This window comes from Lissotriton vulgaris, chromosome 5 (genome assembly GCF_964263255.1).
Source record: "Lissotriton vulgaris chromosome 5, aLisVul1.2, whole genome shotgun sequence".
In the NCBI taxonomy this organism is placed as follows: Eukaryota; Metazoa; Chordata; class Amphibia; order Caudata; family Salamandridae; genus Lissotriton; species Lissotriton vulgaris.
Window position 1 is genome coordinate 1,367,014,597 of NC_141693.1, and position 15,993 is coordinate 1,367,030,589.

Here is a 15,993-nt window from a genome sequence, read left to right on the forward strand (position 1 = left end):
AACAGACTCTTTACCTAATATAAATATATTTAATTTTGTTCTAGTAAAGTGCACGTGCCAAGCTCATGATAATTTCCCATTAATTTTCTCAGCCTAGAGTTTCAGACCTTCCCTTTCCCTTACCAAGCTTACACCAAACAAATATCGACTAACACTAAAAACCACAGTCTGCCTGGTATCAGAACGAAGTAGTCTTTCTGCTTCAAGGCAGGATCTAGTACCAAGCAAACAGCAAATAGGTTTTATCTATTTATTCCTACAGCACGCATAGGCCGGACAGAAGAACAGCAGATGTGTCTCATTCTCCATTACACCTAGATCACACGAAACACATCTGTCCTCCTCGTCCTTGCGAGGCGCCCATTTTACTGTATTTGACTTTATTTGTAGGATACCATAAAGATATTTAAGTTATAAAGACTTAGCTAGTTATGGCTGTATTTAATCTATTAAGGGTTCGGAACATGGAGCCATGTATAAAAGACCAGTAGGTTTCCTTTAAAAGCCTTTTTTAGGCCAATGTCAAATCGGACGCAATTTAAGAAATCAATCGTAAATGTGCTTTAACCAAGGCAGACCCACACCTTCATTTAATCCAAGAATTTCTTTAAGACCCTCCCTGTAGTGGATAAGGTCTTCTGTACTCGATAAGCAAACCCAAAACAACAATGGTCAAAGTTTAGCCTGGTCATCTACACGATTAAAATTTAAATCCATCAATACAGGAGTCAATGGTGTCCATGTGGGCAAACTGTGTGGGCAAACTTAGTATTTTTCTAAGAAATGTCTTTTCACCCACCTTGAATGTTTCATTTACCGCTGGATCCCACAGCTCTGCCCTGTACAATTAAGCCGACTGTGCTTTATATTTGTACACTTCAAGAGCAGGTGAATTTGCTTTGGATGTACTACTTTCGACTTTCCTTATTAGTGGGAATGTGTTCTGCAGAAGTATAGTTCTGCTTTTTTCTAGCTGGGGCCTCCAGGCCAGTTTTGAATCCCAGGTAATACCCAAACAATTAAAATCATGCACATACTCGATTATCTGATTATCCGCAGTTACGTTTTTCTTAAAAGTTTTGTGTTGGTTAATCAACATATATTTTGTTTTACTGGGATTTACTTCTAACCCCTTGGCTTTACAGTATTCCCCCAAATTTTTATTTTGTAAACCTTTCGGTGTTTGGGAAATTAAAATCGTATCATCAGCAAAGAGAAGTGCCGGTAAAGGCAGCCCTCCTAGCCTAGGGGAGTCATGATCACATGCCAAGAGATGGTCTGGAATGTCATTGACATATAAAGAAAATAAAATCGAAGCTAAAACGCACCCCTGTCTTACGCCCAATTAATCCTAATTGGTTCAGTTAGATCGCCTCGTGGACCCCATCTGACCTTTGCCCAGTTGTCTTCATGTAATCTTATTATCTGTAAAAGAATTTCCCCCGGAACCCCTTGTTCCTTTAAGGACTTCCACAGAAGATATCCAGGGACAAGGTCGAACGCTGCTTTTAGGTCCACAAAGGTGATATACAGATGTCCCTTCCTAAATATCATATATTTCCAGGCTATACAAAGGAATCTAAAAACCTAGTCAACCATGGCAGTCTTCACTCTAAACTCTGCCTGATACTGTGATAAAATATTGTGTTCTTCAATCCATTCAATCAATCTGTTTAAAATTTGCCTAGCGTACACCTTCTCCAAAACATTGATAAGACTAATTGGTTGATAATGTGATGGGTTATGCCGATCCTCCTTCTTACAAATAGTCGTGATCTCTGCCCCTTTCCAAGTTTCAGGTAAAGGTGCGCCTGATGCAAGAGAATTGCACAACAGATTAATGTAGGGGCCCCACACACCTTTATCGTGCTTCCATAGGTCACCAGGCATTTGATCAGGACCAGGCGCCTTTCCTGGCATTACTGCGTCTATGGCTGTGAGGGTTTCCTTTAAGCTAAAGTATAAGGGTGCGGCATTTAATGTAGTTTCATAAATCATCGGGCAATAATCAGTATCATTTGGGGAAGAAGAGTAGAGACTAGAAAAATTCGTTATCCAAGTATCAGCATCTTAAAAAAGGTCCCTACAGCATCTGCAATTTTTGTTGCCCTTTGAGAATCGCCACCAAAAGCCAACTTGCTCTTTTGTTTTCGCTGCTACTAATAGTTCATCCCAGATGTTCGCCTCCCATTCAATCTTTGCAGAGGTTAACAATTGCTTGTACTCTGCCCTTATTTCCCTGAAAGCCACTGTATTTTTAGCTTTAGAAGCCACAATAAACTCATTTTTTACAGTACGGCATGCTTTATTATACCATGGGTTTTTCAACTCAGCCGCCACCGTAATCGCACTGTTAGCTTACTTCGGGATTTTGTTTAGTATAGGTTCCAAGTCCTTAACTAAATTGTGGTGGATATCTATTATTGGAATATCTAATACAGGGAGATCTACGTATGTGGAGGCCCTATCTACAAAAATGCCATAGATCTGTTTGATAGCCACTAGGTTATTCTTTATCGAAGGCCATTTTAAAGCTCTCCTATTGTTACTTACAAGTGGCTCTATGATTCCACTGTCAAATTCCCCTGTTCTCAAGGTGGCAGAGTGGAAAAGGTGAGCTGACAGTGTCAAACATAATGGATGATGGTCACTCTACTCTAGTTTTGGCTTTTAAGTCAGGGGCCATTGGCCAAAGCTCAATTGATATCATTATGTAATCTAAATGGCTTTTTATATTCTTCCTAATGAAAGTGTGGGCTGCTGGGCTTTCAGATGGTAGACGGCTGTTGCAAGCTCTCAAGCAGTGTCCTGAAACAAGTCTTAGTAACTGAGCAACCGCTACTGTACATGACACTACTAGCTCGCTGTCCAGGAGCTGGATGTCATTGGCCAAAACTTCTTCCTGAAAGATATTTTCTAGCCCCACCACAGGTTCGTATTTGCGATTAAAATCACCTCCCACTATTTTCAATACCCTTACCTCAATCGTGCTAAAAAAGTTATCTAACTGCTCAATTACCGTCTATTGTTTACTTGTTAAGTATGGTCTAGAGTATATATTTATTATATAGACTTCCTTTTTGTCGGGTGTATGAAATATTACTCCCAGGATGTCCTCAGAACATATATCGACTGGTTTGACATCTAGACCAAAAGTAAACTTTACGCAAATACAGAGGCCTCCTGAAGGCCTCCCTCTAGCAGAGGGGATAGCACATTTACTAAAAGTTTTGTAGCCTACTTTATGTAGAGATTCTACGGCCCAAGGTTCTTGCAGCATAATTATGTCTTTCTGGTCGATGTATTCCTGCCATACAACATCTTCTAAATTCCTTCTAAGGCCTGCAACATTCCAGGAGATCAATACTATCCGCCCGATTCATCAAACAAAATTGCGCTCGCAAAGGGCCAGATTCTGAGAATCTGGCCCTTTGCGAGAGCGATTTTTGCATTTGGGATTCAGCATCCCAAATGTAAAAATCGCTAATTACGATCTCGCAATTTTGCGAGGAATTACATTTAAGGAATCTCTATTTGAGATTCCTTAAATGCAATTCATCATCCAATTTTATTTTGCGAATTCGCAATTTCTTGCCGCAATTTACCGCGAGGTCAGACCTCGTGGTAAATTGCGAAAACTCAGAAAAATGCATTTAAATGCATTTTCTGAGTTGCATGTTACACACACACATGTCCTTTGGATGAAGGAATACTAGGAATGAAGGAATACTAGGGGAGTTGATAAATAAACCATCATTTACGCTCAAACCCGTACCTGATACGAGTTCCTCTTTGTGTTAAGGGATCCATAGATAATCAATGCTCTGTTAATTCGATCTCATGAATCAATAATGACTCAGCCCTGACAAAAAAGGCGTCCAATGTCCCTGCTGCACCCTTACATTTCTCCATCTCCTTAGAGTACTCAGTTATTTGTCTTTGCAACTCGATCAACCAGAGAGCAGAACGACCGTGTCAAGGGATTTCACAGAATACAGTACCTTCCTGCAGCAGCAGCGACCGACCGTTGTTATCCAAATGCAAGATGTTAGTGGGGTAGCCCAGCCCCTTCCGGACTTGAAGGGCGCGGACGGGCCCGCCCTTGGCCCGGGCTGGGCCCGGGCAGTGCCCGGGCAGCGCCCAGGCAGGCCCGCGTGCGTCCCGCGCTGCGGGAGCCTTGGCCTCCTTATGAGCGCCGCCTCCTGGCGCTCACGAGCGTGGTGCGTGGCATATTTACCACGAGGGACGATGGGAGATGTAGTCCCCTGGCAGCAGAAGGATGATGGCGGCACTCGGGTATCTGCGTGGCCCCAAATAGCCCCAAGCAGCCCCTTCAGGTCAGCAGCCTCTGGTTGTGGCAGGTAGGAAACAAACAGGCTCCGATTTACATGTTATTTATTTGCGAAATAAACAGTTTTTTTGTGTTTAAGAAATGAAGGAAAAGGATATGGCAATACAAATATAACTTATATTGAGATCAAGAAATTGCAAATGATGTACACCTGCAACCCTTCAGTTCTGAAAATTGTCAAAAAGAAATCACAAAAACATAAATGATGAACATCCCAGTCTCTACCTCAATTCTGAATCATACACCTTTGAATTTGGCCCAGGCCAACTTAGGACATGTCCTCATCATTTCGAAGATGGGTTACAGACAGCATGTCACCAATTTTCAGGCAAAAAACAAAATCAGTGAACCCCTGAAATAACAGGAAAACATCACCCAACAGGCAATCTGTAAACTGTATGTCATTACCAAATTTCTAAATATTGCAACACCAATTGCAACAAAAGTATATAAATTGTAGGTCAAAAAAAGTGTATTTATTTTTGTAGCAATGGTGGCATGCTGCGCATTAGATGAATATGTTTAAAAGTAAAGTGCGCATACTGCGATTGCTACAATAGTTAATTGTGGATGCGTTAACAATTGATGCGTGCATTGATGGCTGGTGTTGTGTGTGCCTGTAGAAATTGTGCACTGATGGCTGGTGGTGTGTGTGCCTGGTGGAAGTGTGCACTGCCGGCTGGTGGTGTGTGTGCCTGGTGGAAGCGTGCAATGACGGCTAGTGGTGTGTGTGCCTGGTGGAAGTGTGCACTGCCGGCTGGTGGTGTGTGCCTGGTGAAAGCGTGCGCTGACAGCTGGTGGTATGTGTGTGCCTGGTGAAAGCATGCCCTGATAGCTGGTGCTGTGTGCCTGGTGAAAGCGTGCACTGTCGGCTGGTGGTGTTTGTGTCCGGTGAAAGCGTGCACTGACGACTGATGGCATGTGTGCCTCGTGAAAGTGTGCACTGACGGCAGTTGGTGTATGCGCCTGGTGAAAGTGTGCACTGACGGCTGGTGGTATTTGTGTCCGGCGAAAGTGTGCACTGACCACAGATGGTGTGTGTGTCTGGTGAAAGTGTGCATTTACGTCTGGTGGTGTGTATGCTTGGTGGAAGCGTGCACTAACGTCTGGTGGTGTGTGTGCGTGAAGATCACTGCCCTTAATGGGCAAACAAATGCAGGTTCATACTTTGGCATTTCCTCTCTATAAAGACGCCACGTATTTATTAAATGTTGTGTTGCCTGTACTTTGAAGGAACTTAAGGAAATGACCCTAGGTGCCTTCCCAAAATCCTAATTTTCATTAGTTTTCCTATCCCACAAGAAGCCACAACGGACACTGGAGAGAAAGTGGCACAGACCAGCATTTGAAAGTGATCAGCGATAGTCCGGCAGGGTCCTTATCTAGAAGGGAAGCTGGGCTTGTCGTTCAACAACTTGGCCATATTCCACCACAAATTAGAGTCTGAGCAACCTCCGGGAGAGGAGGGGAATGAAGTTATGAAGTTGTCTTCTGTAGGCAGGCTCTATCCTTCATCTAGTACCCATAATTTATATTAACATTAACATTTTCGTATGGACGTGAATAACCAGAACCACAAGTGTACCAATGGTGTTCTTGGGATTACTTACTGTGTGCACAGTCTGATGATGGTGAGCATTATTGCATATAAATATTTTTCTTATGATCTTGAACATGCTCAAGACACTGACAGTAGGGTGCTTGAAAAGGCGACTGGGGGTTTAGAGATGTAGCAGTCTGTACTTTTTTTGTGTGCCAAATTGTCTGATAAAACAAAACTGTGCCCACATTGAAAATCATTGGCATTGTCATGCTACCGTGCACAACAGCAGCTATTTCAGTTGTAATGAGAAGAGAGTTTCCTCCCTTAACTCCGAATGCTATCAGTAAGTGCTGCTGCTTGCCATGAAAAGCGGTATGGAGAGACAATCCACAGCCATCACACTATGAATCTTTCCTCTTTTAAAAGTCTACCAAATAGATGGAGACCGATTGTGTTCTATCTCTATTTGTGTACCAACCAATAAAACACTTTAATTAGGAGTCATAGCCTACGTAATGCATTGATGTAAATAGAACGTAGTTCATTTGGAGCTTTGGTTATCAAAACTCAATGAAAGCTTCCTACATGTCATTAACACAAGGGTACACAAAAGGAAAGCACTACAATGATGCTATGCATTTAAAGAAGCAGCAGGAGTGTATAGATCTATGTGGCTTAGGCAACAAGTAAGATAACATGGAGTTTGCCTTCCATGTGATAACTCGATCCATGTAAACGTATGTTTTTGTCAGCGGCACCTACTTGCGGAACCCATTTCTCTTGTTGGTATTGTGACTGCCCTCTTGTGTCTTAACATACTTTCCCTATAGACTGAAAGTACAGATGCCATTAAGCATGCTGGAGTGTGACTGCACAGATTGTGTGTCAGCGGTATATTGTAACGGCTGGGAGGCCGTGAAAGCAAAAGTGATCGCGATCAAATCGAAAGACTTGCGGCCAATTGGTGATGCCATTAAGCATGCTGGAGTGTGACTGCACAGATTGTGTGTCAGCGGTAAATTTTAACGGCCGCAGGGCCGTGAAAGCAAAAGTGATTGCGATCGCGATCAAAGCGAAAGACTTGCGGCCGATTGCGGTGCTAATGAAAGACAGATGGCTGGCCTGCGCGAGTGCACACTCGTGTGAAGGCAAACGCTAGTCAGCCAGCAGCACTTTGAAAACTCACCTACTAAAGTCTCTAAGAGCAGCGCATGTGTGCTGACTCAGCGAGACCTAAAAAAGCACTCCGAGCAGAAGAACACTCAGCAAAAAAGAAAGCAGTACTTGGTGCAGGAGCCGGAGCTCAAAGACCAAACAGAAGACAGCAAATAAGAGTGCCAATAAAGTCAATCAATGGTAAGCAATGGGTGGGCTCTAGGATCCCTTTAAGTTACCAAAAGGCCTTGCAATTGAATGTGTCAAGCAAGACCTAGAAAGGAACGCATAACTGTAGGTGTCAGAGAAATTGCAACTCAAGTTCCATTGTAATCACCATGGATAAACTCTATTTCCGATCAGATATAGATGTTAAATAGACGACGGACTTGATCGACATCAGGGGTCTTCAAAACTTGGGGGCCTTAAGTGATCACAGGGGAGGGCACCAGGCACTGGTCAAAAGAAGCATCATGCAGATAACATTGCTTTGCTTTGGGGGGGGTGGAGTAATGAGTGTCAGCAGTTATATCCTGGCTGAGGTGTCAAAAGGTAAGGGACTCCAAATATTCTTCAAACCCCCCACTCCTCTTTTCTAATAATCACTCTTTGGATACTTGTACACATTCGTAAAGCCTGTCTGAGCTGAACAGTATGCTTAGCATTCATGTACTTTCATTTTTATATTGGTAATAGAACTTATCTGCAATGTTTAAATAAGTCTATACTTATTGAAACATTGCCAGTTTAATTGACTAATTCTGAAGTTTTGCGGGTGGTGGGGGCGGCCCGATCATTTTCTTTTTTTAATGGGGGAGTGGCATTAAACATTTTGAATACAACTCCTCTAGATGAAGCAGTAAAAATATTATCGCTCTCCCGCCTTTTGAAAAACCAATCTGATATGCTAGAGCGAGCGCCAAGTGGCTCTATACTTGCTAGGAACCCCATGAAGCAATAACTAAAAGTTGTACACCCTATTCCTAAAGTAATACGTGTGGATTCTTGTATTACACATAGAGCATTGTATCACTTAAACTACCGGCCTTCAGGCACCCGGAACATCTGTTTCCGGAGTAGCGAATGCGATCACTTCCAAGTTGACTGGGCTGTCTTTTCCGAGGTGGGTTCTTTCTATTTTTGTAACCAATTGTATCCTCTTTGCGGGTGATGGTACAATTTATCGAGCTCCTTTGGGTTTGCCACAAGAACCTATCAGTAAGTTTAAACTAGATTTACTATTGGCTCCTTGTGTCTCCAGCTTTTGATCGTAGGCAAAGGCAAAAGCTAGGATTTTCCCTCCATTAAACAAGTGACCGAACTCTGAGCATAAAGTTATGTAAATGCTGAAAGTCCTATCACACTTCCGCTAGTGATGACATGTGCAGAGCAGAGCATGTGTGATTTGCATAGGTAGTAAACACGTGTTAATGGTATCACGCAAGGTCCGAAAGAACTCGGCCAAATTTTCAGTAAGACCCCAGGTGCCTAGGAAAAGTGTTCTGTCTAGATATATTTTAAGCACATATCTTGAAAATGTGTCCTGAATCCTGTCCTCCTGGACTATGGTTGGATACCCCTGATGTTACTGTACGTGACAAAAGTCATGGTTTTTCAACATGACGTCAGCAGGGTACAGATGACTCCTTTGTGCACTGTTGAGATGAAATCTAACTCAGATGTTCTGGGCAGAGGCGGTGTACAGGAGCAGTATTGAGCATTATTCATTCTCGCACACGTGTGCTCTTGGTCGTTTGGCCTCTTACAAGGAGGTGGAGTCCGAACTAGTCCGTGAGATTGTTTAAGCTCGTAAGAACACGAAACTCTGATCTGTATTCCTATATTAATGTTCTGCATCCACGAAATGTAACCACACTTCCAAATGACCTCATACAAAGCGCTGTCACAAACCCGGGCAGCTGAGTGAAAATACGATTTTGCGCAGAGAACTTTACTTTGTGTGTGTACTTCCTTTACTTTTAATTCATCGGATAATAAAATGCAAGCTATATCTGTAGCGTTGCACTCTAGTTGTTGAGCGCGATGCAATGATGTCACGCGTAGCGGCCATTTTGCGAGCTGACTCGCGTATTGTTCATGGAGAGCTCCGGACGTTCCCGGCGCTCTCCTGCTGATATTATAATAAATACCCAGTAAAACCTCCCCTGCCTCCAGCGCTTTATTGGGGGAAGATCAGAACATTACAGTGGCGACAAGTTGGGATCCAGAAAAAAAAAACGACAAACACAAGCAAAAGATTGTCGGACCCACCGAGCATAGTGGAGACACCACGTGGAGCAGCTAACAAGGAGAGTGAAAGCAACAGCAGGAGAGCAAGGCAGAGGGCAGTGCCAAGACGGGCAGGCAACCGGGGAGGAAAAGCTTCACCAAGCACTACAAGAGGCACAAGTAAGCAGTGGTGCAGGAAGATACTCCCGCAGAGACACCCACCGTCATACAGGCAAGGGAGTAGCAGAAAGAGGTGGACTCCCCACCTGAAGGCCGTCTCCCGTCTCAAGCACCCAGTAAATACACAGGGCCCTGGCGGAGTTAGGGCAACAAGGAGAAGGGGGTCCCTCATTGCCCCAACTGACCCAGACGCACGGAGAGAGTGCAAGCGCGCCAGGCAGCCCAAGGGGACAAGAGACAGAGCCAGTAAGATGCGCCGAAAGGAGCGTGCAAGCGTCCTCACTCACTACGCCGATCCCATTCTTACCCAAACCGGGTGAACCCTTAATGAAGTGGGAGGACTGTAGAGAATATTTTATGAATTACATAGAAGCCTTGGAGAGTGGGAAACTTAATCCCAGCAAGAGGAAGAGAAGAATATTGCTACACAACTTGGGCTCAGAGGAAATCAGGGTCTTCCAAAATCTAGTACCTGCCCCAAGGCAAGCTGCAGATGACGACGTGTTCCGACATGCGATAGAGGATCTGAACAATCACTATCGGCCAGCAGTGTGCACACCCATAGATAGATATGACTTCCAACAAAGGAAACAGGAAACGGGCGAATCTATAGACGACTATGTAGCTGCACTAAGAAAACTGGCGATCACGTGGAGATTTGGAGTCTTGCATGATGAATTTATAAAAGATCAAATAGTCATGCACACGACAAATACAGCAGTCCAAGACAAACTATGGGTGAACGGAGATGCTACACTGAAGGAAGTTATCGCCATGGTGAAAAAGGCGGAACTATCCAAAAGATGGAGTGACGCAGCAAAAAGAGAATCCATCCGGAGGCTCATGGTCAACAAATTTGATGAAGCAGAACCAACGGAGAGAAGCAAAGCCACAGCAACAGAAGGGAAAGCACCAAATAAGTGGACAGTAAGACCCACACAGCAAAGAAGACAGAACAAAGAAAGCACAAACGCGTGCTACAGGTGCAGGCGTCAGTCCCATGTGGCGTATGACAAACGCTGTCCAGCGTTCCGAGCGAAATGCATGTACTGCGGGATAGTAGGACACTATGAGAAAGTGTGTCGCCGCAAGACGAGGAGACCAACGGTGAAATACGTGACGCATGAACCAGAGGAGGAAGACGGAAGAGAACAGGACGAAGAGGACAACGTGCTGTGCGTCGAAGAACAAGTGCTAGGCATTGACTGCAGACGCTCCAGGAAACCTCTATGCGACATGGTGGTAGGAGGAATACCGATTAAAATGGTTGCTGACTCGGGCTCCCCTGTACACCATAGTCCAAAGAACTGTGTGGAGCGATAACATCAAACCCAGTCTAGGACCGCATCTGGAACGTCCGGACATAAGACTAGTCACGTACACGGAAGAACCTATTCCGATCGTAGGATACCGAGTCTTGAAGTTCGAGTTCAAAGGCTGCAGTGCCGAGTGCAAGCTGTACGTAGTGGAGAAGGGCCCGTCAGTTCAGGATGGATGGATCAAGGCGACCTGGGCATACAATAGAACCCAGGAGGAGACACGCAGGTACTGATGACCAGCACAGAGCGTCAACCAAACTTTGAGAAGATGAGAAGTGAATTCCCCAAAGTGTTCGGAGGAACAGTGGGCAAACTAGTGAAATTCACGCATAGGATAGATCTTAAGGAGAACACCACGCCGGTATCCCACAAAGTGAGGAACATACCCATAGTGGTCAGGGAAGCAGTACAACAGGAGTTGCAGAGACTGGGGGACAATGGGATCATTGAACCCATAAACTGCTCGGAGTGGCTAGCTCCGTTGGTGGTGGCCATGAAACCTAATGGCAAGGTCCGTCTATGCGTGGGCCTCCGCGAGTTGAATAAGTGCATAATCGTGGAGAAATTCCTGTTGCCGCAGATAGAAGAAATGCTGGCCAAGATGAAGGGGATAAAGTGGTTCTTCACCATTGATCTCACATCAGCCTATCACCAGATAGCACTACACCCTTCGAGCCGGAAGCTGACGTCCTTTATAACACCGTTCGGATGCTACCAGTTCCGCCGCATGCCCTTTGGTCTAGCAGCGGCAGTGTGTCAAAAACTTATGCATAAACTGTTTAAAGACATAGAGGGAGTACAGTACTTCCAAGATGACATATTGGTAATGGGCAAGGACCAAACCGACCACAACAAGAAGCTGGCCAAGGTGCTCCAGGTTCTGGAAGGTAATGGCCTCACGGCTGAATGGGATAAGTGCCGGTTTGGAATTACATCAGTTACCTATCCTGGTCACGAGATTGGGGAGCAAGGCATAACGCCCAAACAAGCCAACGTCAAGGCGATATGCGATGCACCAGCACCTAAGAACAAAGAAGAGGTTAGATCCTTCTTGGGGATGGCCGAATATTACAGCAAATTTGTGCAACATTTCGCCACCAAGACGCACCACCTGAGGCATCTCATATGGAACAAAACATCATTTACATGGACCGAAGAGGCAGGAACAAAAGGACTTCAACATAATAAAGGAAAACATCAGCAAGGCGGTACCTATTCAAGGATATGATCCTCAGGGGCAATCCACATAAAGTACAGGCGCCAGTGAAAAAGGACTAGGAGCAGGAAAGGAAGAACAGAGAAGTGGCGACCCTCAGCTTTGCATCCAGGTCCCTATCCCCAACTGAACAGAAATTCAGCGTAATTGAAAAGGAGATGCTGGCAGTAGTGTGGGCCATGGGGAAGTTCCGCCAATTCTTGTGGGGCACGAGGTTCAAACTCAAGACAGACCACAAACCCCTGGTCAAAATACTCACATCAAGTGGCCATGCCAGCGCAACACCTGCATCGCCAAGATGACTCTGAAGCTGTTAGACTACAGGTATGATGTGGAATATATCCCAGGGACAAAGAATAAGGTAGCCGACTACCTCAGTAGAGCCTCCGCGATGGAGGAAGCCCCTTCAGGCCCTGACGAGAGAGAGATCCTGGTGGCCTTAACTGAGGACCTGGAGAAAGTGATAAATAGCAAAGAATGGACAAAAGCCTATGAAGAGGATCCAGACATCACAGATGTTAAGGAATTCCTGCTACAGGGATGGCCAGAAAAGAAACATCTACGGGCAGCACTCAGGAAATTCTACGATGTGCGCGAGGAGTTGTCCATAGGAGATCAGGGGACATTCCTGTTCGGAGGGGACAAAGTGTTTCCCCCAACAACATTGATACCTCACCTGTTAGCGATACTGCATGAAGGACACCTGGGTATCATGAAAACGAAGATGAGAACGAAACAGATGTACTGGTGGCCAGGAATGGACATCCAGGTGGAGAGACACGTAAGGGAATGTGACCAGTGCCACAGAGCGGCCAAGACTCAAACACCCCTAAGACCATCATTAGGGCAATTCGCCAACCCTTTGAATACTTGGGAAGAGGTGTTGATAGACATTCTGGGGCCCGTGCTAGACACCCAGGGTACCCCGAAGTATGTGTGTGTCCTCATCGACAAGTATTCGAAGTGGTCTGAGGTGCACATACAAGAGGAGATGGACACGGAAACAGTCCTCCGATTCATCACTGTCACATTCTTCAGAGAAGGCATACCCCGATCCATCTTGAGCGACAATGGTCCACAATTCACCTCGGAAAAATGGCACAAATACATAGAACAGAATGGGATCAAGATGAAGCATACAGCCATATACCACGCAGCCAGCAACGACCTAGTGGAAAGGTTTAACCGCGTCATAATGGGTTCTATACAAGCTGCCATTGCGATTGGCAAGGACTGGGAAAAAGAAGTGCAGAGTATGTTGTGGGCTTACTGCATTACACCCACCGGCACAGGGTATAGTCCATTCCAGATCCTGAGAGGGCGTGACCCATTCACCAAGGACAACATGGCGTGGAAGGAATAAACTGTCACTAGCAAATGGTCTCCAGCAGTAGTGCAGCATAATTTGAAAAAAGCACAAAGAATATACACCGAGCACTACAATAGGATACGCAATGTGAAGGAAGTCTCTCTAGAAAGAGGGGAGAAGGTTAGATTCAAACTAGCCCTGCTGAGAAGGAAAGGGGACAGCAAATACATTCCACCCATGCAGGTAAAGGAGGTGTACGACAGGGCAGCTTTCCTTACTGACGGAAATGCAACAAGATTTTGCAGTGGACCAATTTCCTTACTGACTGAAATGCAACAAGATTTTACAGTGGACCAATGAAGAAAGATTGGAAACTTCACAAGACCAAACCCCACTCACTGACAAAGAGATACGGTGTGGAGGAGAAGAGGACCCTGGGGCAGGAGTGAGCAGTATGGAGTCCGAGAATGGAGATAACACCATTGTAGGAAAACATCAGGAAGAGGTGTATGAGACTCCGAGAAGAGAGAACCCTCAAGTAATCAAAGGCCGGCCGGCGAACCCGGCAGAGGGCAACCCTCGGAATGCCTACACCACTCCGGTAAGACGAACAGGGTGGGCAGAGCAGTCGTGAAGCCCTCCAAATACAGAGACTATGAACTGGGAGATGGGAGATAAGTATAATCATATGATGGACTTTATATTTTTCCATTGTTATGTAAAGAAGGGAGATGTGTAGCGTTGCGCTCTAGTTGTTGAGTGCGGCGCGATGACGTCACACGTAACGGCCATTTTGTGAGCTGACTCGCGTATTTTTCACGGAGAGCTCCGGACGTTCCTGGCGCTCTCCTGCTGATATTATAATAAATACCCAGTAAAACCTCCCCTAGCTCCAGCGCTTTATTGGGGGAAGATCAGAACATTACAATTACATGTAAAAGTTTTGTCTAATTGTATCTACGTTTATATTACACTCATCACAATATGAGGTGTCTACATGAGCTTAATTTGAAGCCGTTAACCATCTCTACACAGCTGAGTTTATCAACATTTTAAGGATAAAAGTCTGAGTCTGCCTCGCTTGGAAGTACACCTCTGACCCACGGGTTACATAGAGATCGCCCCGGCTGGTGCATTGACACACTGCGCTGTCAAGCAGTCCTTCTCGCTCCCTGCCTGGAAGGTCTCTCGCCCCAGACATGTTGCTGAATGAACCAGACACCCCCACGAGAAGTGATGTCAGTAATTTGAGCTGAAGTCCTCAGTATTCATTGTGCCTGGAACAACTTTGTGAGTCCCTTGAGCGCTCGTCGGGGTGAGAGGTCACCGGGGGTGCTAATAGTTCAGTGAAGGGCACGATTGTCACAGTCACTGTAACGCTACATCAGGCAGCTCAGCCAACCACATTAAATGTGAATGGAGAAGCTAGTCCAGACACTTTACGTGTGCCTAATTCGAAATACAATCATTTCACAACGAACATCTCAAATTTAAAGTTCCATTATGGTATGCTTAAAAGAAATCTGACTGGTGAGCTGAAATAGCCCACACATAAAAATGTTTGCTTCTCTTTTTACAGTATTGTATTTTAATTGCATTTATATAGCGCTTACTACCCCTGATGAGGAGTCGAAGCGCTTTTTCGGCGAATAGCATGCTACTCCGGAACCCAAGAAGTAGATTGAAAGAAGAACGTGTCCCTCACCTGCTTCCATTGATAATACAGTCTATCTGTGTGTTTGCTAATGGGTGCGGTTGTAGTTATTCACCCTTTCACAGCGGCCATAGCGTGGTTACAACGGCTCTGTCGCATGAGTGTGAAGAATTACGAAATATTAATATTTTAGCACAAGCCCTCTTTTCACGGATAATTGGGTTATGTATTTAGTATTCCAGAATTGGAAGGTTTGTTAAAATGCAATTCTATTTTGCAGTTAAAGACCGAAGTGACGACTCCTCGCCTCTGAATCTCCCATCAATCATTAACTTCTCCTGAACGTCTGACCTGGCTCGCGGGCTGCAGCTTAATTAGCCCCATTTTGTGACCACCCATGTTCGACGGCAGACTTAATGGAAGACTCGGGCAGAGGCAGACGAAGGGGGGGCATGTGGGGGTGTTTCTGAGGTCAGTACTAATGGAAGCCCGTGCAGATATCACTGGCGCACGAGCACGTGGAATCTAAACTCAGATAACACCTACAAGAAGCCATGACTATTGGCTTTGTCAGTGGTTGTTGCCTGTACAAAATAAGTAGCAAACAACTATTGCTTTGTTGTAAAAATATTAAAAGTGGTTTAATTTTTGGGGGCAAAGTTGTAGCATAAAACAAAAGTTGCCGACTTTGGGGCTTGCGGGAAGCAAGTTCGAAGCACAGCGCTAGCTCACCATTCTGTGGTTGTGGACAAGCTTGTGATCCCCGTGCCTACTGAAAACAAGCTCTCGGCATTGCTGTGGTGGGGGTGGGGGCACGTATTCCTTTGAATTCTGATGCGGGGGGCGGGGGAGCAGATTCCTTTGAAGTCTGATGCTGAGGCTCATGTGCGATGTGGCTGGCGATGTGCACGCGCCTGGCTCACATGACATGTACCCAATCCGCAGTTTGGGTAGACTTTTGAAATCCTTACTATAATCTCGACAAACAAGCCTTGCTAAAGCAATGCTGTAGTCGAGACCTAAAAAACGGGGACAGG